At 44.5% G+C, this 24,753-nt stretch overlaps 1 protein-coding gene across 3 annotated transcripts in view; it reads right to left on the reverse strand.

Moving 5' to 3' along the window:
• Positions 1-24,753, reverse strand: part of RIPOR3 (RIPOR family member 3) — a 322,437-nt gene that overhangs the window by 296,334 nt on the left and 1,350 nt on the right. Inside the window, exons 1-2 of one of the 3 annotated variants that reach the window (XM_063958953.1) lie at positions 23,032-23,212; positions 22,883-22,944 (exon numbers count right to left, since the gene is read on the reverse strand). The exons of 1 other annotated variant lie outside the window; for it this stretch is intronic. The gene's annotated coding sequence lies outside the window, so the exon portion shown is untranslated. Of the gene's footprint in view, positions 1-22,882; positions 22,945-23,031; positions 23,213-24,753 lie in introns of those variants that run through there. One more of the 3 variants, XM_063958951.1, reaches the window with a different exon arrangement.

Raw genomic sequence — 24,753 nt, forward strand, 5'->3', positions numbered from 1 at the left:
AGGTTCGAACCCATGGCGGTCCCCGTGTTCTGGATGTAAAACTCATTCCTATAGCAGAAGTGGTTCTTACTAAGAACCAACTCTGCCAGGGCAAATAAAAATTCAACAGGGGGACAGACATGCGTACCTCCCCCAAGCGCCGTCCGTAGTGCATCTAGACCAGCGGAATGTGGAATCACGGTGTATAGTGAATTCACATCTAGTGAAGCTAACCAGATATCATCAGAAATATAGGAGAACTGGGAAATTTTTTCTAAAAAAAATCACCGGTATCCCTGATGTAACTCAACATTCCACTAACTGAGGGTTGCAAAAAACTATCCACAAATTTAGCAATCGGTTGTAAAATCGAATCTCTAGCAGAGATAATCGGACGACCCGGGGAGGCGTCCAGCGACTTGTGGATTTTAGGAAGCGTGTAGAGAATTAGACACACAGGGTGGTCAACAGACAAATAAGTAGCAATTTTATCATCAATCCACCCATTTTGTAGACCCATGGTGATCGTGGTATCAACCAACTTCTTAATTGCAGGCATAGGGTTAGAGCCAACCTTACAGTACGTCAGAGGGTCAGACAGTTGTCGGCGTATCTCAGTATCATACATGGCCCAGTCCTGCACGACTATGGCCCCGCCTTTATCTGCTGGGCGGATAACAATTTGATTTTTCATAAGGGACTGTAATGCTGTCCTTTGAGGTTTACTCAAATTGTCATATTGATGATCCACCCTGTGTGTCCGCATCTCCTGTTCAGTCAATCTAAGAATAGATTTAATACTCGGATTTTGTGATATAGGGTCAAAAGTACTTGGTCTAGCAAAAACCCTATCATGTGATGGGTCAATGCTTTGATTATTAAAGTATTCCCTGAGTCTCAACTTTCTACCAAACTTAAAATGGTCCACTGACCACTGAAAAGCATCATGTCTCACTGTTGGCACGAAAGAGAGACCCAGGGAAAGGACCTCCATCTCGGTATCAGATAATACACTAGAAGATAGATTAAACACCGTAGTTAGGTCTTGGCACCTCTGCCCTTTCTTGTGTTTCCTCCCGCCCCTCCTTGTCAGGTATTTGGGGAGCGTTTTTCTGGGGGATCTGAGGTTTTGTGGGTAGCCAGTCCTAAAAAATTACCTCTAGGTGGTCGAGAGTCAGTGAAGTCACTATCGGAATCAGATTGAGATGAACTGTCGTTATTGCCTATGGGGTCTCAGACGAGAATGTTGGAATCTACGTGTGGAATTTCTAGGGCCTCCCTTCAGCCACCTGTAAACTTGGTGGTTAGAGTAATCGGAGTTTACAATATCAAGCTTTTTCCGTTTGAACGCTATAAGATCACGTTGATAAGACAACACTTGATCTTTTAATTTGTCTATCCAATTCTCAGATTTCTCACGTGTAAGGGTATTTAAATGTAAGGAGATGAAGTCGGTAAGCTCTTGTCTGACCTTAGTCAATTCAACTCCAACCTCCTCTATTACGAGTAATATCAAATCTAGCGAGCATTTATTTAATACTCCACACCATCGGGTGCAAAACGCATGTCGGTCCCCCTGTTGAATTTTTATTGGCCCTGGCAGAGTTGGTTCTTAGTAAGAACCACTTCTGCTATGGGAATGAGTTTTACATCCAGAACACGGGGACCGCCATGGGTTCGAACCTGGCGCCGTCCTATGCAAATCTATTCCTGTATCAATACGAAAACACCTACATTCTCCCTAATTTTGGTTATAAGCTTGCTTATTTTGGGCGCTATATAGATGATATTTTCATCTTGTGGAAGGGCACTAAGAGTGAGTTCTGTAACATGGTCCAATTTCTTAATTCCATTGATAGTCCCATCCGTTTCACGCATCAAATTGATTATGAGTCTATGACTTTTTTAGATGTGACAATTTTTCGTGAACAGAACCACCTGGGATCTACTCTGTACCATAAACAGACTGATCGTAACACACTGCTGTTTGCTACCAGCCATCATCCAGAGAATCTCAAAGAAAGTATGCCGATTTCTCAATTTTTGCGTGTATTACGTAACAATTCGTCCTCAGTATCTGCTGAGCAGCAACTACACGATATGTCTGAAAGATTCTTGGCACGAGGGTACTCACCTAAAGTCATCTCTAGATGCCTTAAGAAAGCGAAGGTCAGATTTAGAGATTCTACACATAAGCCGGTCTCATCTTTTGATCCTAGCCGGCTGATTTTCACATCCACTTTTGACACCAACGCACGAGCTGCTGAGAAAGCTATTAAAAAACACTGGTCCATAGTTGCTACTGATGCTAAATTGGAAGGGATAAGCCAAAAACCTCCTATGCACTCGTACCGGAGAGGACCAAATCTTCGTCAGTTACTGATGCGACCTGCCTTACTACCACAAAAGACAAAACAAATGTGGTTGAAAACGAAAAAAATAGGCTGTTTTCGATGTCCCGACTGTACGACTTGTCGATCCATGACGAGCGGATCCTCATTCGCACATCCACACAGTGGAAAACGGATTCCGATAAAGCATAAGCTACCATGCCTGTCTGAGTTTGTCATATATATCATCATTTGCCCATGTGGGCTTTATTATGTTGGGCTTACGACTCGTTGCTTTCGCGAACGGATGGCCAACCACCGTTACTCCATCCGTCAGGCACTAGAGACGAATAAAACAGACAAGCCAGTAGCGAGACATTGGCTGCAGCACAAACACTCGATATCGAGTCACAAGTGTATGCTGATTGACCAGATCCCGCCATCTATTCGTGGAGGAGATAGAGAACTCAATGTCACAACTGAGGGTTTTGGCTGACAGGAGAAAGCCTCAGTTGTAGGGGCTGAGAGGAACTTAAACCGGGGAGGTTTAATCAGACCCCTGGACATGTAAGTGTTAAAAGGAAACCCGAAGGTGTGACCATGACAACCAGGTAAAAGTCAAAATAAAAGTTTATTAACAGACTCCGTGTAAACAAACAGCATTCAAGGTAAGTAATGGCAATGATAAATAATATGATTCTTGGAGCACTCTGACCATGAAATGGTTACACAGGACACTGGTAGGTAAGAACAGCTGTTACAGTCCTCAGATGGAATAACCTTACCAGGCCTGGCTGTAGTAGTGAAGATATCCAAGGAACATGCCAGTAGATGGAACAGATGAAGTTGGTAACTTGAATCAGCTGTTGTAATTGCTGGATGGAACCAGCCAGGTGGTAAGACACGGAGTGGATGCGGAATGGAATCAGCCAGATGATAAAGTCACTGAATGAATGCTGGGTGGAACCAGCCAGGTGATGAAACACGGAGTGAATATAGTAAGATGCTAGGGAGCGTGGAAACAGAGGAATTGAAGGATGATTACCGGTGGTAGTGGATACTGCTGGAAGCAGATGAAATAGCTGGAAGCTGGAAACTGGATCAGCCACGGAGGACTGCAGAGTCAGGCTGCACCGCAGGATGGTAGGCAGGTGCGGGTCTCTTTGGTGGATGCTGGAGACAGGAGCTGGAACCTGGAAACACAACCACAGGAGAGAGACTGGAACAAGGTATGACAAACAAAGCACTGACCATTTCCTGGCCCAGGCACAGGATACTTATACCTGCAGCAATGCAGGTATTGGCTGGGCAATTATGCAGATTTCCAAGCAGTGGATTGGAGGAACTGAGGCATGTGATTAGATCCAACATGGCTGCGCCCATGTTAGAACTTGGAGGGAAAACTGGCTTGGGAAACCATGTGGGAACATAACTGTAATGGCGGCGACGGCCACAGAGGACAGGAGACGCCAGACTGACAAATGTATGCTGAGACTCGTGGATGACAACGGAGGCCGCGGCAGGCATGGAACACCACACTGACAACCTGCACCTACAACACAGGAGCGGCGGCGGAGGCCGCGGAGAACGGGAGACGCCATGCAGGATTCAAACATGGCGCCGCTGTGACAGCATCTCAGCGTGACAGGAGGAATGTGCAGTATGTGGACACAGATGAGATCCGGCCTTGGAACGCTGAGCGAGCCTCAGGAGACATCTGAAAGGCAGGTAATGGCGTCCAGATACCTGGATCGTGACACTCAAGTTAAAACAACGCGAATCCAGATGGATTTTTGAGCTTGGAACTATCACCCCACAAGGACTTAATGAAGCTAATCCTTACGGAATTTTTCTGTCCTGACACTGATGAATTCTCTATGTCGATGTAGTTGTGGCAATATCCCTTGGTCTAGGTCTATTCTATTGTTTTTTGCACCTGCAGCAGAGTCTTTAGTTTTTTCATGATAATAGTAAAAGTTATCTTTCATATGGTCTCATGTTCTATAATATTATAATGTATGTTGCCACTGCTGGGGATATCAGACATGCCCATTTCAAGCTATTGGTATATTCAAGCTCCTTGTCTTATGTCATTCATATTTTTCATTAATTTCTGTTTGTTTAGTGGCTGGGGAGCGTTATGCTGGCTATAAATTTGCTGAACTAGTGGGCGATTGTGTCGCCCAGTTATGTGTGCTATTTGTACATACTAGATGCTATATTTTTGTATTTACTTCGGGCGGTCACCATGACTACGTGATGTCACGTCTGGTCTGTGATGTGTTACTTCCACCCCCGGCGTGCGTTCCATGTGCTGGAACGCATGAGCAGTGTCTGTTATTCCCAGTCTGCACATAGGCCTCTGGCGGTCACCATAACGACGTGACGTCACGTCCGCTTTGTGCTGTGTGACTTCCAGGTGCTGGAACGCACAAGCGTTTCCTTTTTAGTGATTTATAGTATTTGACCCGGTTTTTGCTGTCCGTTGCTCACTATTTCTACACTTAGTGGCTATCACAGTTGTTATTCTGTGCCCTATGTATTTTTGTGTGTGTTTGGCAATTAGTGCTAGCATTATTGGCAGCTTTTTCCTTTTGGTTGCTATACAGGAAGTGGATGTGGGAGTGTCTGATGTTCTCTAACTGATGTGGGTATAAATATTGCATTATGTGAGCTGGCTGGACATGCTTCCTTTGGTGTCCTGCTGTCTACAGTACTTTTCTGATGTCTTGACAAAGATCACTGGGATGTGATCGAAACGTTGAGTTCATGATGTGGTAATAAATAACCTTTGACCTTTTAAAAAAAAATTGGTGAGTGCCCTCTTTCACAATTGACATATATATATATATATATATATATATATATATATATATATATATATATAATACCGCAACTACCACCATCTTGACAAAGGTCTACATGCAGACCGAAACGTCGATGTGATTTCTACACTAATGATTTAAATAAAATTACTATACCTTCTTGAAGACTGGTGAGTGCTCCTGCTTTTTCAATTGGATTTGTGTTGGAGTGGGACCTTGTTCCCAGCTATTTGGATGTCACCCCAGCAAGTTTCCCTTTAATACGTGAGTGTGGACAACATTCTCTTTTTATATATATATATAATATATATATATATATATATATATATAAAATGGAAAAAGAAGGAATGCGGCACTCAGGGACGTTTTGAAAAAATAGCTGTATTAAGTTCAATACATCATGGCATCGACGTTTCGGGGATTTTAACCCCTTCCTCAAGATGCGGTACCTACCGCATCTTGAGGAAGGGGTTAAAATCCCCGAAACGTCGATGCCATGATGTATTGAACTTAATACAGCTATTTTTTCAAAACGTCCCTGAGTGCCGCAGTCCTTCTTTTTCCATTTGATGTGCATACATTCTGAGGGCACCGGGGCATTGTTCAACTCTTCAGCACAAGGGAGTGCCGGGCTGTTGTTACCAATATATATATATATATATATATATATATATATATCCTTGGAAAGTCCTGCACTCTCATCAATACACAGTAACGACGGCGGGTGCTCCTAATGACCAAATAGGCCACCAATATACCGCAACTACCACCTAGGTGGAAGGTGCACTCACGCCCAGAAATCAGTCTCTGAAATCACTTGTAAGTTCAATTTATTTTAATCAGGTTCAAATGTTGATGCCGTTTTTCATCGACGTTTCGGTCCATATAAGGACCTTTATCAAGACAGGCACTTAAAACACCTAAACAATCGAAAACAATTAAAATCAATATGTATAAAAAAACAGATTATCAACACCAACACCACCAGTGCCTCCCAGGCCCTAAAGACTGTCACCGAGCAGCATAACCGTGCTCTAATAGAATCAAGAAACTCTATCCAAGTGTGATTTAAAGACGCCTCCACCCTCAAGTAAATCACACTTGGATAGAGTGGATAATCTGGTTTTTTATACATATTGATTTTAATTGTTTTCGATTGTTTAGGTGTTTTAAGTGCCTGTCTTGATAAAGGTCCTTATATGGACCGAAACGTCGATGAAAAACGGCATCAACATTTGAACCTGATTAAAATAAATTGAACTTACAAGTGATTTCAGAGACTGATTTCTGGGCGTGAGTGCACCTTCCACCTAGGTGGTAGTTGCGGTATTATATATATATATATATATATATATATATATACACATATACACACACACACACACACACACACACACACACTGCTCAAAACAATAGAGGGAACACTTAAACAACACATCCTAGATCTGAATGAATGAAGTATTCTTATTAAATACTTTGTTCTTTACATAGTTGAATGTGCTGACAACAAGATCACACAAAAATTATCAATGGAAATCAAATTTATTAACCCATGGAGGTCTGGATTTGGAGTCACACTCAAAATTAAAGTGGAAAAACACACTACATGCTGATCCAACTTTGATGTCATGTCCTTAAAACAAGTCAAAATGAGGCTCAGTAGTGTGTGTGGCCTCCATGTGCCTGTATGACCTCCCTACAACACCTGAGCATGCTCCTGATGAGGTGGCGGATGGTCTCCTGAGGGATCTCCTCCCAGACCTGGACTAAAGCATCCGCCAACTCCTGGACAGTCTGTGGTGCAACGTGGCGTTGGTGGATGGAGCGAGACATGATGTCCCAGATGTGCTCAATTGGATTCAGGTCTGAGGAACGGGCAGGCCAGTCCATAGCATCAATGCCTTCGTCTTGCAGGAACTGCTGACACACTCCAGCCACATGAGGTAAATCATTGTCTTGCATTAGGAGGAACCCAGGGCCAACCGCACCAGCATATGGTCTCACAGGGGGTCTGAGGATCTCATCTCAGTACCTAATGGCAGTCAGGCTACCTCTGGCGACTACATGGAGGGCTGTGCGGCCCCCCAAAGAAATGCCACCCCACACCATTACTGACCCACTGCCAAACCGCTCATGCTGGAGGATGTTGCAGGCAGCAGAACGTTTTCCTTGGCATCTCCAGACTCTGTCACATGTGCTCAGTGAGAACCTGCTTTCATATGTGAAGAGCACAGGGCGCCAGTGGCGAATTTGCCAATCTTGGTGTTCTCTGGCAAATGCCAAACGTCCTGTACGGTGTTGGGCTGTAAGCACAACCCCCACCTGTGGACATCGGGCCCTCATACCACCCTCATGGAGTCTGTTTCTGATCATTTGAGTAGACACATGCACATTTGTGGCTTGCTGGAGGTCATTTTGCAGGGCTCTGGCAGTGCTCCTCCTGTTCCTCCTTGCACAAAGGCGGAGGTAGCAGTCCTGCTGCTGGGTTGTTGCCCTCCTACGGCCTCCTCCACATTTCCTGATGTACTGGCCTGTCTCCTGGTAGCGCCTCCATGCTCTGGACAGACACAGCAAACCTTCTTGCCACAGCTCGCATTGATGTGCCATCCTGGATGAGCTGCACTACCTCAGTCACTTGTGTGGGTTGTAGACTCAGTCTCATGCTACCACTAGAGTGAAAGCACCGCCAGCTTTCAAAAGTGACCAAAACATCAGCCAGAAAGCATAGGAGCTGAGAAGTGGTCTGTGACCACCACCTGCAGAACAACTCCTTTATTGGGGGTGTCTTGCTAATTGCCTATAATTTCCACCTGTTGTCTATTCCATTTGCACAACAGCATGTGAAATTGATTGTCAATCAGTGTTGCTTCCTAAGTGGACAGTTTGATTTCACAGAAATGCGATTGACTTGGAGTTACATTGTGTTGTTTAAGTGTTCCCTTTATTTTTTTGAGCAGTTTATGTGTATATATATATATATATATATATATATATATATATATACACATACACACATACACACATATATACATACATACACACACACATATATACATACATACATACATACATACATACATACATACACACTGTATTATATATCTATTCATTCATATTCATTATTAACATGTAGGAGACTTCAATAAACATGTACAGACCGATGAGGGGTTCTTGGGATATATTTATATACTGAATGGGATTCCCCATTACACAGACACTTAAGTTAGTACACAATCTTATTGTCACGAAGGAGCGGCGGCTGGGTCTCCCTGGCCACACGCTGCTTAGTTGTCTTTAGACCTGCTGTGAGTTCCTAAATAGCTGGTCAACCTCCTGGTCTCTGCTTAACCTGACAGTTCCTGAATAGCTGGTTCAATCCCAGCATCTGCTCAACCTGTCAGTTCCTTAATAGTTGGGTTATTCCAGCATCTGTAAACATTAAACTTTCCCAGTCTGTGAATCACCTGATAGATACTCACACAGCTCTTTATTACCCAGATGTTCCTCCCACCCCTAGACTGCATGAAGAAGAGTTATATTAGACCTACCAATTTCCATCCTAGCCTCACATATCACATTCCCGTCACAACACCTAGTCCGGATCCTCAGCCAAACACATCCTTGACATTTATTACATTTAAGGATACCTAGCACCCAGCTGATTTCATCACACTCAGCCGGCTCACTTGGACAATTCCATAAGTCACGAACTCAGCCACCAGGCAAGTCCAGCATGAACTGGGCAAATGTCCTATTTACGGTAAGACTTTAACACTGTACAACATTTGTCTATATGCCTGTAAACCCATGGAGTGCAGCCTATTCCTTTCTACAGGCAGTGGTGGTAAAAATGTCTGATTGGGGCCAATTCAATTGTTTGGGGAGTCTAAAAATCCCATATTAAATGGACTTCTTAGACGCCCAAACAATTGTCACTATTCAATTGTGTTTGGGTGCCCATGCACATCGCGAATGTCGCACCCAAACAGACCGGGTTTATCCGCCTAAAATGACTAAACTCGTCTACACTCCATGCTTTGGGTGTCCAAACTTCCATTTGGACGCCCAAGGAGCTGAGTTTCTAACCATTTTTTCTCGCACCTCAGGAGGCTGCGAGCAAAAAAAATGTCAGCCCTGTGGCTACTGGGCGCCTAAACGGAGCAACAATTTAATTGCTCCATTTTGTGCCCCATGGTGATTGCCACAGCGTAAAACAATTAAATTGGCTCCATTGACTGGTACTTTATCTCTGTCCAAGCTTTGATAAATCTCCCCTAGTCCTGGATGCTAAAGTAATACTGCAAAATTCTGAGGCATGTCTTCGTCTCCAGACTGCAAATTATCAACCAAATATGAACAAACTTATTTCAAGAAAAGGACAGGGAAGCCACTATCATTTAATGTAAGTACCCGAATATTACTCTTGTTAACATTTATGTGCACATAACATGATGTAATGATGATGGCACTCCGAAAAACATTTTTGGCTTGGAAGCTTGATGATCATTTACCCGAAGTGAAAAACATTGCCTATTCTAGATTTATACCATACTTGCCAATTCTCCCGAAGGTACAGGAGAGTCCTGATTTTAGGTTGGACTCTCCCAGCCTCCCAGATTTGGCTAGTCTACTGGTTCCGCCTACTGGCCATCGCGATTCACACCGAGCCCCAACGAAAAATGCTGTGAATAGCTGTGTGCCCTTCTGCCACAAAGCACAAATTTAAGCTGCAGGTGGGTGTGCGTGGACAGACGATGATACAAGTACTACACCCATACAGTTCCCAAGCCATCCCACAACTAGCCTCTATTTTGCTTTACATTGATAGGTGGTATCCCTTTGCCTGACCGGATAGCAGCAGTGAAGTGCTCAAGCTCGAGAGCATCACCAAGCATCCAATGCGTCTCACACACAAACTTGTACTGGAATACAGCAAATCCCCTTTTAAGGATTCTTACTTGTGCATCAGTATTTCCCCAAAATAATGTGTCCGCAAATTCCTAAACAAATAATTCATCATCTAATTATTAATCTAGACAAGTAATTGCCACATGAAATATGCTTTATTTCCCCAGAGAATAACAAACACTCAGTACCACAAGCCTTCTGTTCCCAAAATAAACATTAAAATGAGCTCAATGAACTCAAAGATTATGACCAATGGGCACCAGGACCCTGATGAGGCAGGAAGTGGGAAACTTTATCAGTGCTCATGCAGGCAGGAACAGAACAAGTTATATTAAACAATGTAAGGTTAAAATGCAACATTCTATATGATAGACAATCGCAAATGGTCATCTTTACAGTACTGTATATTTATTATCATGAAGATACCAGACCCTCCTACTTGACACCTTCCATCAGGTACACAATGCTGGCCTTCCTTCTTAATGTATGATTGCCATCAACTGTGGTGAAATACCTTTCACATCAATTAACTAGTTCAACATGGGTGACGGCAATCATGCATTAAGAGGGAAGCACAGAAACATAGCATGTGGCTATGTTGGATGGTCAGAGATAATATTTGAATTATGAAGAATGCTTCCATAAATAATCGTAACTATTGCTTGAAACATGAGGTGGTATCGCCAGGCAATGGAAAGTGTGCGCCTTATAGGCCTAGTGCTTCTAGAAGTTTAGAAGCACTAGGCTCAATTCTACTTCCTCTCAAATTGTAGAGCAATGATTAGCATACGACTGCCTGCTTACAGCACTTTTTTTAAGCCACTCTATCTTGCACAGCAGAGCAGAGTGTGATATACAATGCATCTATAGCAATTCTCTTGAAATAAGATCCAATCAGATTCCCGGCAGTCGGAATACCAACTCCTGGATCCTGAGCGTCGAGATGCCACTGTCGGTATTCTAACTGCCGGCATCCAGATACCATCCCGTAGAAATATCCATGTTATAGGATATATGGCAAAATCCCGTGGAAGATGGTGGTGGGTATTCATACCAAACTCATGCCCATGGTTGGAAGAAGCCAATTACCCTACCAGTAGGGTTGATGAGAACGCTTCTGCAGATGCCCCTGATTATTTGCACAAGTCTGGCACTCCTGCAAATCAGTTTCATTATCATTGTTTGTAAGAGGTCTAGAAATAATTTTACTAAAACTTCTGAAAAGTAAATGTGGAGGTATTGCCCATAGCAACTAATCAGATTTTAGCCATTATACATTTAGTACACAAGTTCTCAAACTCAGTCCTCAGGATCCCAAAAAGTTCATGCTTTCCTGGTCTCACAGAATCACAAGTGAAATAATGAGCTCCAGCTGTGGATCTTTTAAAATAGGTCAGGGAGTACACCTGTGCACCTGCTAGGTGACTTGCAAATCATGAACTGTGTAGGGTCCTAATGACAGAGTTTGAGAACAACTGATCTAGTACACTCTATGGACAATAAGGCACTATAAGCAACACATCCACTTTTCCTTTTTAGAAGTTTTCGCAAATCTACCCCCTAATCCGGAATGGCAGGGAAGAGCAAATCCATTAGAGACTCACTCCAGAGTCTAAGTAACCTGCAGCGCATCAGTTGCTATGGTCAGTAGCTGCTGAGTTGCTAATGACTGTAGACCAGAGGTTCTCAAACGCTGTCCTCAAGGTACCCCAACAGTCCTGGTTTTAGGTATATCCATGGCTCAGCACACATGGTTAAATCAAACTGAGGTGCAAGTAAGTCACCTCTGGCCAAGCATGCATAAACTTAAAACCTGGACTGTTGGGGTGCCTTGAGGACCGTGCTTAAGAACCGCTGTAGAATGTAGAGAAAGCCCTGAACCTTTAAAGGAGTGACTTGAATGAGATATCCATTTCTGGTAATCTCATGACACTGAGCGTACTGATGTACTGATGTGATCTGCAATTCCTCATGTTAAAATATGCAACGTGCTGGTCCTGTCTGACCTGAAAGGGGTAGAGTCCCAATAAACCCTACTAACAATTCTAGAAGTTCACAGTGCATCTGTTCTCAGAAATGTTTTCCACATAAATTATGTAGTGCAAAGCAGCCAAAACATGCCCTTAATGCAGTGCCATGGGTGAGGTGTATGTGTGCGCTACATGAATGACAGCTAGAAGCTGATTGCTATGTTAACGTCTCCATTTAATTATCTTGAAAGTTTGCTACATCTCCATACAGTGTAGTCAAATTTTTTTTTATTTTTTTTTTTTGTGGTTGAAAGCATCATTAATGAGTAGGACTTGGACCGATTTCTTTTATGAATTTAGCAACATTTTACTCCTTTAAATAATCTTCATGTTCTGAAGAGTTTTTTTACTTTACTAAAGAAAATGACAAGATATTCATGTTAAGGTGTGTACACACGGTGAGATCCATGCTATGTCCGATTTTGACTATGCGATTTCCCTTGAACTCCCCCAGAGCCCAGATAGTACAGATTTTGACTATCTGTGCTTGAGATTTTGGGGTATATTCAATAAGAGTCGGGACCATTCCAACATGCAGTTGTCGGAATGAACCCGACAACCCCTATTCAAAAGAGCGGCCAAATCCGACTGTCGGATTTGGCTGCTCCCGGTGTCCTGCTGCTGCTGTTGTCAGCAGCGGGGGGAGGGGGGGACTGTCAGCGGCACCGGGGGGAAGGGAGCTGTCAGCGACGCCGGCCGCCAGGAGGAGGTGATGTCTGCGGCGCCGGGAGCAGGTGATGTCTGCAGCGCCGGGGGGGTCGGGGGGGGGGGGGAGGGAGAGCAGCGGCGGAGACGGAGCGGACGGGAGAGGAGAGGAGGAGACGGGGGGACCAGCGGCTGCAGCAGCGGAGGCTCACGGCAGTGCCCACCCGGCTCCAGCAAGTGGGACGTCGCTTGCTGGACCGGGTGGACGCTGGCGCTGGGTCCCTGCTCTCCCCGCTGCTCCCCCATCTCCTGCTCACTCATCTCAATACGACTTTTTTTTAAGTCGGATTGAGATTGTCGGAAACAGGGCTAAAACCTGTCGGGTTTGGCCCCGCTTCCGACAATGCACACTGATCGGCGGTCAACGTGCATTCGACTTGTCGGAATAAATGGGGACGTAATGAATAGGTCGGAACCCCTTCCGACCTAAAACTGTCGGAAACTGCCGTCTTTCCAACAAGACGGCAGCTTCTGACAGTTATTGAATATACCCCATTGTCTATGTACGATTTTGACTAGGTGCCAATTTTGACTGTACTTTGTACTAGATAGTACACTGGATAGTCAATATTGACTTGCCTGCACAGTTTATCTAGCCTTACAATACCGACCCCACGGGAGCGCGCATCAGGATTGAATCTGTATTGCAAGCTGCCTAACACCTTGAGATATGCACTAACTTTTCATAAGATTTTGACTATATAGTCAAAATCTTATGCTGCCCATACACTTGTGCGATGCCCCGCGATGCGACATTGCGGGGCATCGCACCAGCAGTTCAGGTGCGATTAAATCGCACCTGAACTGCCCAAGTTATCACCATGAGATCATGCGAGAGATCGCATAGTAATCACGTGATGGGCACGTCACCGCCGAGTGGGAGCGACCTTTGGTGTCCAGGCGGGTGTCCATCGCACATCGCAGTGTGATATATCTCATGTGGGTTTAAAACCACATGCGATTGCACTGCGATGCGACAAATACTAAGTGCAGCACATAATATGTTGAGACGCGATATTCGACCGGTGTGCCCGCGCATCAAGGTACTAAAATGTACATACAATCCTTCGATTTCTCTCACAGATGTGGTCGAAATAGAAGGATAGCACCGATTATCTCATAAGTGTATGGGCACCATCACAGATTTATCTCACCTTGTGTACACACCTTATCATGAAGAGTGTACAATCCACATACTGCATCTGATGTGCTCAGGAACACCAGAACTACAAACAAAATCCCTGGAAATTAACTTCTAAGGGTTCGATTCAATTGAATCGAATTCATTCAAGTCAGTTAGCTGTTTGTCCGACTACTGGATTTCTGCTCCCACCGCTCCGCTGTGACATCTTTCCGCTATTCAAATCGCCTTCAATTGCAGAGCCCCATGTTACTAACTGCAATGATCATACACACACACACACACACACACACACACACACACATACCCTAATCATGTAAGACCAAGGAGAAGTAATATAACTCTCAAAAAAACAAGTACGGTACACATGATTGCCCAATTTTTCACTTACAAAGCTGTAGCACCCACAAGTAAACACCATTGCTGTGTTCAATCAACAAACACATAAGATAACTTCTTATGTCAGGCTTATGTGTGTACTGCACAAGATATACAGCTACCTCTGCCCCCGTTGTGATTACATGACAGGGAAAGAAACACATCACACTTGGCTCAAATATCTAAATAACGCTGGTTTACATTTCAGGATCTTGTAAACTAAAGGCATCTTTCGGTAAACATTTTGCAGCTCAAGTCACAAATAATAATAAATCTGCCAAAGACAGCAGAATTAACTATTGACAGACTAGGATGGCATGGTGGAAAGTACATTATTTAGACAGAAGATTGCGGTTGCAGCGCTATCACCAAGCAGAGATAGATTCACTAGTCCTTGCAGATCAATGACATCACAAACAATCTTGACCTCTCTATGTAGACCCCAAGATGCCTCTTCCAATTATTCTACCTTATATCCCAACTAAACTGCTTGTCACTGATAAAGGGAAGATGAATATCTTTAAACACCCCCAAAGAACTTTTCTGATTGAATTAATGCAAGAAATGTACACTCTCCATCCGCAGCTACCTGACACGTACTAGAAGCATTTATCTTAATTACGAAGAAAGTGTCATCGTAAAAACCTCTGACCACCTGGAATAATTCTGTAGAGCAGGGCTGGCCAAACCGGTCCTCGAGATCTACCAACAGTTCATGTTTTCCAGGCCTCCTGGAGATCTGTAGAATTGTCAGTTTGGAATACATGCAGCACATCTTAATTAGTAATGACTACACCTGAGCACCAGTTAGGTGGTCTGGAAAATGTGAAGTGTTGGTAGATCTCGAGGACCGGTTTGGCCAGCCCTGCTGTAGAGGATGTAGTTGTGTGACCGGTGGTGGGGGAAGGAGCGCAACAAGCCAATAATCTCTGTTTGTCGGCATGCCGACCGTCGGGATTGTGAGGATGCGGGATGTAGGGGGAGACAATGTGACCAGTTACATAACTACATCGCATACTTATAACTAAAAGTACTAGAGATTGTGGTAGGGATAGCTGTCAGTGGGTTATCTATTGATGGTACCATTGATGGATAACCTCAATGGTGTAAAACCATCTGTAAGGGAACCATCAGTGGTTTTACCCACAATGGTCCAACCCTGCATTAGTGGTGAAACAGCGGTGGAACAATCAAAATTCCACTTGTGCACAGCATCTATTCACCACAGGGAGTCTCCCAACTGCCCCCCCCCTACCCACCCACCCATGGGTGGGATAGTCCCAGAAAAATAGGATTGTCCCGCAAAAATCAGGACAGTTGGAAAACACTAATGTTTCATTTCGGATGCAGACAGAGCCGCTATTACACACAGAATATAGGCTGCATCTACATCCTATTGCAATACATTGAGTCTACGATGCATCTTCACGGCAAAAGACGTAAAACAAGATGCTTAAAAAAGATGCTTAGTGCTTCCAAGTCACACGGCACTCACGCATTATGTGTAACGCGACTTGTAGCACATGGAGCAAAGTTGTAAGAGGACACATCTGTATGCTGCAGTGGTTCTCAAACTCCGCCCTCAGGACCTCACACAATTCACATTCACCAGGTCACTCGGCAGGAGCACAGGTGTATCACCAACTGTCACATTTCAAGGATCCACAGGTGACCTGGAAAACATGAACTGTGTGGGGTCCTGAGAACAACTGCTGTAGTGTGACAGGAGCAGCAGGGATGTCCTCCCCTGCTGTGCTGCCTGGGACCGGTGTAATGCATAACACACAGCACCTGCAACACTATCCTCTCCCCTTATTATCGTATGATTTATAAAAAGCAATGGGTGTCAGATGGGGCCTCTAGGACCCACCGGTCCCTAGGTAGGTAGTTGCCTGCACTGCCTTATGGGTAATCTGATAATTCTTGTAGGCATTTTAAATGCATATATATATATATATATGTTTAAGAGGTATAACTGGTTTGTGTAACAGTGATATGTATCGCAGACTAGAACTGTTAACTATGCATAATTGGATGTATAGAAAAAAAAATTGACCTATTTGGAGACGTATATACCTAGTATAGGGTAGGTGTAAGTGAATCATGATGAGGAGAACTAGTAAAGCACATACAGGAGGAAGCCACATCTGAGATATGTACACCTGTGCATATGGGCTAATATACGCTTTTTTTCTCTGTAGGCTGCTTTGGGGCAACATACACCCGAGTTACTCCCAACTCTGTACCAGGTCCTCTATGTTTATCCAGTTATAGAGGTAGCAGTTTGCCCTAGTTGGACCCCAGAAAAATATGACAGTATTGCACCATTTTACTCAAAACTATGGGGTCTATGGGCTCATTCCGACCAGTTCGCACGCATCGGTTCTTCGCTGCGGTGTGAATGGGTCGGAAATGCGCATGCGCGGCGGACGCATTGCGCATGCACGTTGTTGCCTGGCGACGATCGTCGCCGGCAACGATGCCGCCAGCGAGAAATGTGATCACAGCTGCGATCACAAGAAGATGGACGGGCGGGAGGCATTCCGGGGTGGATAATCACCGTTTTCCAGGCGTGGTGAGTCCAACGCAGGCGTTTGGAGGGCGGATGTCTGACGTCAGGACCGGGACCTTCATCGCTGGATCCGTTACACTGGGTGAGTAACTACAGCCCTGGTCTTGTTTTACTTGAAACTTTTTTAGCATAGCAGGGCTGCACAAGCGATCGCAGCCCTGCTATGCTAAAATACACTCACCCATAGGCGGCGTCAGGTTGATCGCACGAGCAGCAAAAAGTTGCTACGTGCGATCAACTCGGAATGACCCCCTACATACTAAGCCTTAAAAAGTGGATGGAGATAAAGTACCAGCCAATTATATCCTAACAAGTTTGAAAAATGACAGTTAGGAGCTGTCTGGTTGGTACTTATCACTCTCCAACACTTAGTACATAGAGACCTATATTCCAAAAGATCTTCTAAACAATCAGATTGCTTGAAGTGTTCAACTACAATGAACTGGCCCCAATTAACCCGGGAGCAGTCTGATTGTATGATTGTATAATGAATGGGTTTCACTATGTTTCACTATGAATGTAAAGCAGAGCATATTATCTGGAGATGCGGGCATGAGGGTGATACAAGCCATGCATGGAGGGGGTGTGGTATTGAAAGTCGACAGTAACTAGGTCGACAATGTCTAGGTCGACCACCATTGGTCGACAGTGACTAGGTCGACAGGGTGTCTAGGTCGACATGTTCTAGGTCGACAGGTCAAAAGGTCGACATGAGTTTTTAATGTTATTTTGGTGTCGTTTTCTTCGTAGAGTGACCGGGAACCCCAATTAGTGCACCGCGTCCCCTCGCATGGCTCGCTTCGCTCGCCATGCTTCGGGCATGGTGCCTTCGCTTCGCTCGGCACCGTTTACCGTTCCAATCGTAGTCCATGTGGATTGTTAAGTATGAAAAGGTTAAAAAAAAGAAACAAATTGTGAAAAACTCATGTCGACCTCTTGACCTGTCGACCTAGAACATGTCGACCTAAAGACCCTGTCGACCTAGACACCCTGTCGACCTAGTTACTGTCGACCAATAGTGGTCAACCTAGACATTGTCGACCTAGTTACTGTCGACTTTCAATCCGGATCCCGCATGGAGGACTTGGTTCTTCAGTTGCTTCATTTACCGTATATAATGCCACATTTGTTTCTCACATTTCTCTCCCCCTCTTAAGTAAGCCTTGGGGATTATTAATAGGAATAGATCGGACTAAGGGAGGAGATGTATTACATTAAATAGAGATAAGGTGGCACTACTCATAGCATCCAATAAGCTTCCAGCTATAATTTGTGTCACACAGCCTATATAATGACAGAAGCTAGTTGCAAGTTGCAACATCTCCACTTTATCTCTTTACAAGCTTCATACGTCGCCGCCTGAAGATTAATCCTATCATCTCTCTCCATTTCACTCAAGAATATAGACATAAAAAATGAAGAAATTACTGTCCATTTGTAGAAATAAAGTCACCATTGATACAAATACTTCGCTAGAGGGCAAAAGTTTAGTCAGGAGATAAATTCCAAGCTTCCTTCCCTCTGGCCATGGGACTCTATCAAAGTTACCCACTGTTAGCTACATTATTTGCACCACCTACTGAACACTAGGATTGTAGGTCTCAAAATAGTATGGATGGAAGAAAAGCTTTAATTTACACCAATGACATGCTATGTTAGCTTGCTGACCCAGGGGATTCTCTTAAAAACGTGTTAATTACTATTGACCTGTACAGGAATTTGCAGACCTTAAGATCAACTGGGATGAGTCTTGTTTTCCCAATAAACACAGAAGTCCTTCCAGCATCAGCGTAACCCTGCCAGCTAAAGTAGAAAAGTACATTTAAATCTTTTGAGGTCACGGTTTGCTTAGCTGCAACAAAATATTTCAGACACAACCTATTGCCAATTTTTTAGTATAAAGGGAAGATAACTTATTAGGGCCAAACTTCCAATCCACTACCCTCACCTAACAAAATGAATTAAAACACAGGTTTGCAAACTTTCTGATGTCTGAAAGACATTGACCATTTATACAGACTCTGTTAAATCATCCTTTAAAGTCTAAAATGTGTAGAAAAAGCAGGTCTGGCTTTTCCTGTTGTTTACAGGTGGTTCCTCGCATCACAAATCCAACATGCTACTACTGGTCACCATCAACCACAGCAGGGGTATCCAACCCTGGTCCTTGAGAAGCTACCTACAGTTAACATTTTTCAGGTCTCCTCACAGAATAACAAGTGAAGTAATCAGCTCCACCTGTGGATCTTTTAAAATCTGTCAGTGAGTACATAATGCACCTGTGCACCATCTAGGTGGTCTGGAAAACGTGAACTGTTGGTAGCTCTCGAGGACCAGGGTTGGCAACCTCTCATCTACAGAGACTTCAGCAGTGTATCTGGAAGTAAAGTTAGAGGGATCTTACACAATCCCTCAACACTGCCGAGACTCATACTTTCTAGCCCATAGGTTCTCAAACTCTGTCCTCAGGACCCCACACAGTGCATGTTTTCCAGGTCTCCTCACAGAATCACAAGTTAAATAATTAGCTCCACCTGTGGACCTTTTACGATGTGTCTGTGAGTAATTAATACACCTGTGCACCTGCTGGGTTACCTGCAAAACATGCACTGTGTGGGACCCTGAGGACCGAGTTTGAGAACCTATGCTCTAGCCCAGTGGTTCTCAAACTCGGTCCTCAGGACCCCACACAGTGCATATTTTGCAGGTCACCCAGCAAGTGCACAGGTGTATTAATTACTCACTGACACATTTTAAAAGGTCTGCAGGTGGAACTAATTATTTCACTTGTGATTCTGTGAGGAGACCTGCAAAACATGCACTGTGTGGGGTCCTGAGGACCGAGTTTGAGAACCTGTGCTCTAGCCTATGGAGAACAACCAAATCTCTCCATTTATCCCTATACCGGGAGAGGAAGGCTTCACAGAACTGATCTCTCTACCTTGCTGAAGGTATTGTTCACTTAAGGCCACAGTGATGTGACAATATACTCAATGGAAGCTTGTGAAAGTACTAATTTCCCTTGCAGCAACTTCTTATTATGCCCAACTCAGACATGTCTTTGCGGAACAATTTAAAGCTAAGCTGTAACGCTATACTTATCAGTCACCAAACGTAATTCATCTGTTTCCCATCATGCAAACAGTGGAAGGAGTTGCCATTTTATAAACGGAGCTGTAAAATGTGAGTATAGACAGGGCTTATGGGTACAGTACAGTGTATATCTGGTGTAGGTTCATTGTTGCTAATCAAAGACTTTTTTTTTTTTAAGTCATGATGGAAGGATTTAAAACAGGGCTGGCCAAACCGGTCCTCGAGATCTACCAACAGTTCATGTTTTCCAGGCCTCCTGGAGATCTGTAGAATTGTCAGTTAGGAATGAATGCAGCACATCTTAATTAGTAATGACGACACCTGTGCACCAGCTAGGTGGTCTGGAAAATGTGTACTGTTGGTAGATCTCGAGGACTGGTTTGGCCAGCCCTGGTTTAAAACATATTTTTACTAAGTACTATACTGGGCCTGATTGAAATGGATGCAACGTGTCTGTATTTGTGAGATGCCACGGAAGCCAGCTACTTCATACCAATGAGCGTTTCCGTAGGGCTAAGGCAAGAATTCGTATAAACACGCCGGTTTTGACAGGACAGCAATAAGCCGGACAAAAGTTGTCCATTTTTTTTGCCGGCCGGCAGTGCATTCACACACACAACAGATTTGAGCCACGTTTAATGCTGCGCGCATGCGCACCAGCAAAAAATCCCGTTGTGTGTAAAAGAGCCCATTCACACACATACTGCACTGCCTTCAGGGACGGCCCGGCAGCCATCCTATTCAGTGGATTTTTCCAGCTGCAACACAGCAAACGGGCCATGTCGTATGAAAGGAGCAGTGTGTTTTCATATGTAACTTAAATAACTGCAAGGCAAAATGCCGTCCAGCTTTTTGCCGGCAGGTGAAACCCAGCTAGTGTGAAATAGCTCTAAAGGGGGGTACACACGCAGAGATTTCTCCTAGAGATGTGTGCTGAGCGATCTAGCACACATCACTCAGCACACATCTCTGGACGCTCAGCACACAGAGCGATGTGTGCTGAGCGCGAGCAAGGGTGAAAAAAACAAAAACACTCACTTTACCCAGCGGTGAAGTGAGCGATCTGACTAGATCTGGCATGTATGCTGACAAATCTAGAGCCGGCGATAGCAACACATGGGTCCGCGAATCAATGTCGCCGGCACCCCTACACACGGATCGATGTGTGCTTAATTTCTAAGCAATGTAGACAGATTTCTTATAAATTAAGCACACATTGCTACTTGTGTACCCCCCTAAAGGCTGCAAGCAGGAAGCTGCACTGCAGCCGGAACGAACATCATTAGTCTCTCTGTACTTACACCTGCTGGGTGCAAGAGATCCGTCAGAAACAGGCTTCCCTGCGCTGTACATGCGACTTAGGGTAGTCAAGTATAGCTGCACTCCCGAGACAGATCTTTACGTGTGACCACAGCGTTACCACTCAGTTGACGCCTAGATCCATCCAACTTTGGACAGAAAAATCCCAAAATGCGTAAGTTTGCTTCTGCCCGGTATACTAAACCTCGCTATTTCAATGTTCGCCTTTTCAGACAAAGTAAAAATAAAATGAAGCTCATGCAAAGGTTTAACTTAGCACCAGATACACAGATGACATACCAAACTGTCACACACTGGGGATGATGAGTCAGCAGCAGATGCGGACTTGTCTTTAGGGGATTATTCGTGAAGTAGTGAAAAGTGTAGAGAAGTGAGCCTGTGGAGAAGTTGCCATTGCCCATTATTAATGTTACTTCAATGCTGATTGGTTGCCATGGGCAACTTCTCCAAACTTTTCTCTGCTTCATTAATAGACCCCTTTAGTCTCTAATGCTGCTACAAAGCCCTCCCTGGTGTAAATACAGGGAATGTGCAAGGACTGAGATGCCCGCTGTCAGCATCCGCAGATGTAGAAATACCGCTGGATGCATTTTAAAAACGCACTACTAGTCGCATCATTAAAAGTTGCACCTGCCTTACGGCAAGTACGGTTTCTCCGTCTGAGTATGGTCTCCAATGTCAGTGGTTAAGATTCTCTGTACGCAACCGCTGTCTGCGTTATGCCTGCGACACTCTCCTAGATGCATCTATTTACCCATCACCATTACCTCCCAGTCCCCATCCAGGAACGCCCCTTACATATCAGATGCCGTGCTGTGACCCTGTATATACAAAATCAGGACGCTTGCACAGTGCGACTCCGATGCTCCGCTACTTCCGATACGTAGGAATCAGGACCACTATGTTGTAATTAGACTGCTAATGCTGACATATGATTGGGTGCCAGTAGTATACGTAGCATAGTCGCCAACTGACCCTAATTTCCAGACACATACGGCATTGTGCAAAGGCAAATTATAGTTCTGCAAGTTAAATGCAATTGTTATTCCCATGGCTTTTAAAAGGTACTATTTATTAAGTACACGTTGCCATTACTAATGTGTTTAGGAGCGCTGACTCAGCAGCAGTGTGTCACTGAAATGTATTCTGACAAGCTGGTAAAGTATTATATAAAGCCATCACAGTATTATAGCCATCACATGTTGGCTCACTGCAACATAACAGAAAGTATGAGATCTACAAATTAGCATCTTACATTACAGCATCCCAAAGCTCATCCTATGTATACATTTATAAATACACAGCCCATAAGATGACCCATTAAATGTCACTGCTGTCAGGACACACTTTAGAAACCCCATTGTAAAAACCACTGTATTATGAGCGCTTAATATTATAGTTAGGAAGGATCTTCATAATAAGACAGCTGCAAAATTACATCAGTAATATATTATAAATACATTCTGCCTGTATAATACTTATGGCTGACACAGTAGGCAGCAAAACAACCCAATGAAGAAAATTAGGTAAAGAAAGAAAGAAATAAATATTAAGAGACTTTCACAACTTTCATTCTGCTGCTGTTTGTAAGTGGTAATGACCTGGGCAAACGTGGGTAACGCTGCATGGCCCTGGGTGCTGCCCACACTACGACCCCCACCATCTACAAGAGAGAGTAGTCACATCAGTATTACCCCGTGTCTCAGCTATCAAGCTGCTACAGAGAGCCCAGGCAGACTGGCAGACTTACCCAAGTGTGCACACTGGTAGGCTCAGCCTGGACGTGCGTCTAGTTTAGGCTGCAGTGGGTCTCCGGTGAAGAAGCGGTGTTTTCTCGGAGCTGTCATACATGCAGCGCACAGATAACAGCCTTATCATAAACCAGACAGCAGCACTTCAAGAAATGTACATTGCATGCAGGGGGAGCAGGGGGAGGTGGGAGGAGGAGGAGGAGGAGGAGGGCTGCTGCTGCTGTCTCCAAACTGTGGCGTGTACCTCTGTCACTCTGCCTGATTTTCTTTTTTTCCTCGTCTCTCTTCACGTGAATAGAATGTGCCCCCCCCCCCCATCAATCCCTCCCCTGCAGTGCCCCCCAAATCTGGCATGGTGACTGGGAAAGTGCAGCTAATTGGAAGGATGTGCAGTACTTGTAGCTGTGTCAGGAGCCCTCTGCTATTAATCAGAGACCATATAACCACTATGGTGTGTGTTAAGGCATGGAGGGAGAATCACACGGGGTTTTTTTTTTTTTTTGCCTGTTTACTAGGATTTTTGCACAATGCTTTCTCCATACTAATCACAAACAGGCGTCCCAAGGAAAAAAACAAAAAAAAAACACCTCCCCCCCATATCCCTTTAAAAGAATTTATTCTGCACTAGTAAACCCTTTCATTCCCAAGGCCAATATCAGGACTGAGGGGGGAAATTAAAGAAGTCTGTCACTTCCAAGTATAATTCTGTACAGACCACAAAACAGTTACTTCAAAGCCTGACGTGGGAATACTAGCTGGATACTGTTTTCTGTCAATCCCAATTAAGCAGTCTGTACACAGGGACAGGATTATACCTGGGATTTCCCTTGCATGCTGGTCATTTTATATTTACAAAATTTAAATCTGCAGGCTCCTTTAGCTGCTAGTGCAGATACATTTAATCGAATTAAATTGCTGAAAATGAAGGTATGACAGCTCTCCCTCTGTAACTACAGGAAAATATTTGCTTCTATTCTGCTTTTCCACATTCAAACAGCACAGCAGGAAAGGTCAGACAGTATAATGGTGCTGATTTATCAATATCCCCATATTTAACCTGTTACATAGTATAGCAGAACAATAAGAAATTATTTATCAGCCTCATTTATTAAAACTCTCTTACTGTGGTAAAGGGTCTGCTCAGGGCCGGAGATTCCACTTGGCAGCTTTAGGCAGCTGCCTAGGGGTGCCGGGACCTGAGGGGGCGGCCTGCTACAGCTGCCTGAAAAAGGTTGCATGGTCCTGACGCAATCCTCCCGGGACTCGTATCTTACAGTAGCCGCGACTGCTAAGCTCCCATATTGCAGCCTCCAGCTCCGCCTCCACCCGGCACAGGCAGTAACTTTGACAGCTCCTAAAGTCCTGGCTGGGGGTGACATGCAGCACTGCTCTTCATTCCAGATTATTTCACAGACTACGCAGTCAGGTGGCTGCACAGTGCACTCTCTGCATTGATAAGGAAAGAGGGGGAAGGAAGCAGTCTGGAGATGGGGGGATTGGGGGCGGGGAGGATCAGCAGGCATGCACACAGTCTGGGGGGATGAGCAGCAGCATGCACACAGATGGTGGGGGGATAGAACAGCAGACATTTAAAAGAGAGGGGAGGGGGTGAGAGCAGCAGGCACCCACACAGACTGGGTAGATGGGGAGAAGAGAGCAGCCATGCTGGGGGTGGTGGAGAGCAGCAGCATGCCATACTTGCCTACTTTTGAAAACCAGTT

The sequence above is a fragment of the Pseudophryne corroboree genome, chromosome 3, assembly GCF_028390025.1.
Source record: "Pseudophryne corroboree isolate aPseCor3 chromosome 3, aPseCor3.hap2, whole genome shotgun sequence".
Taxonomy (NCBI): Eukaryota; Metazoa; Chordata; class Amphibia; order Anura; family Myobatrachidae; genus Pseudophryne; species Pseudophryne corroboree.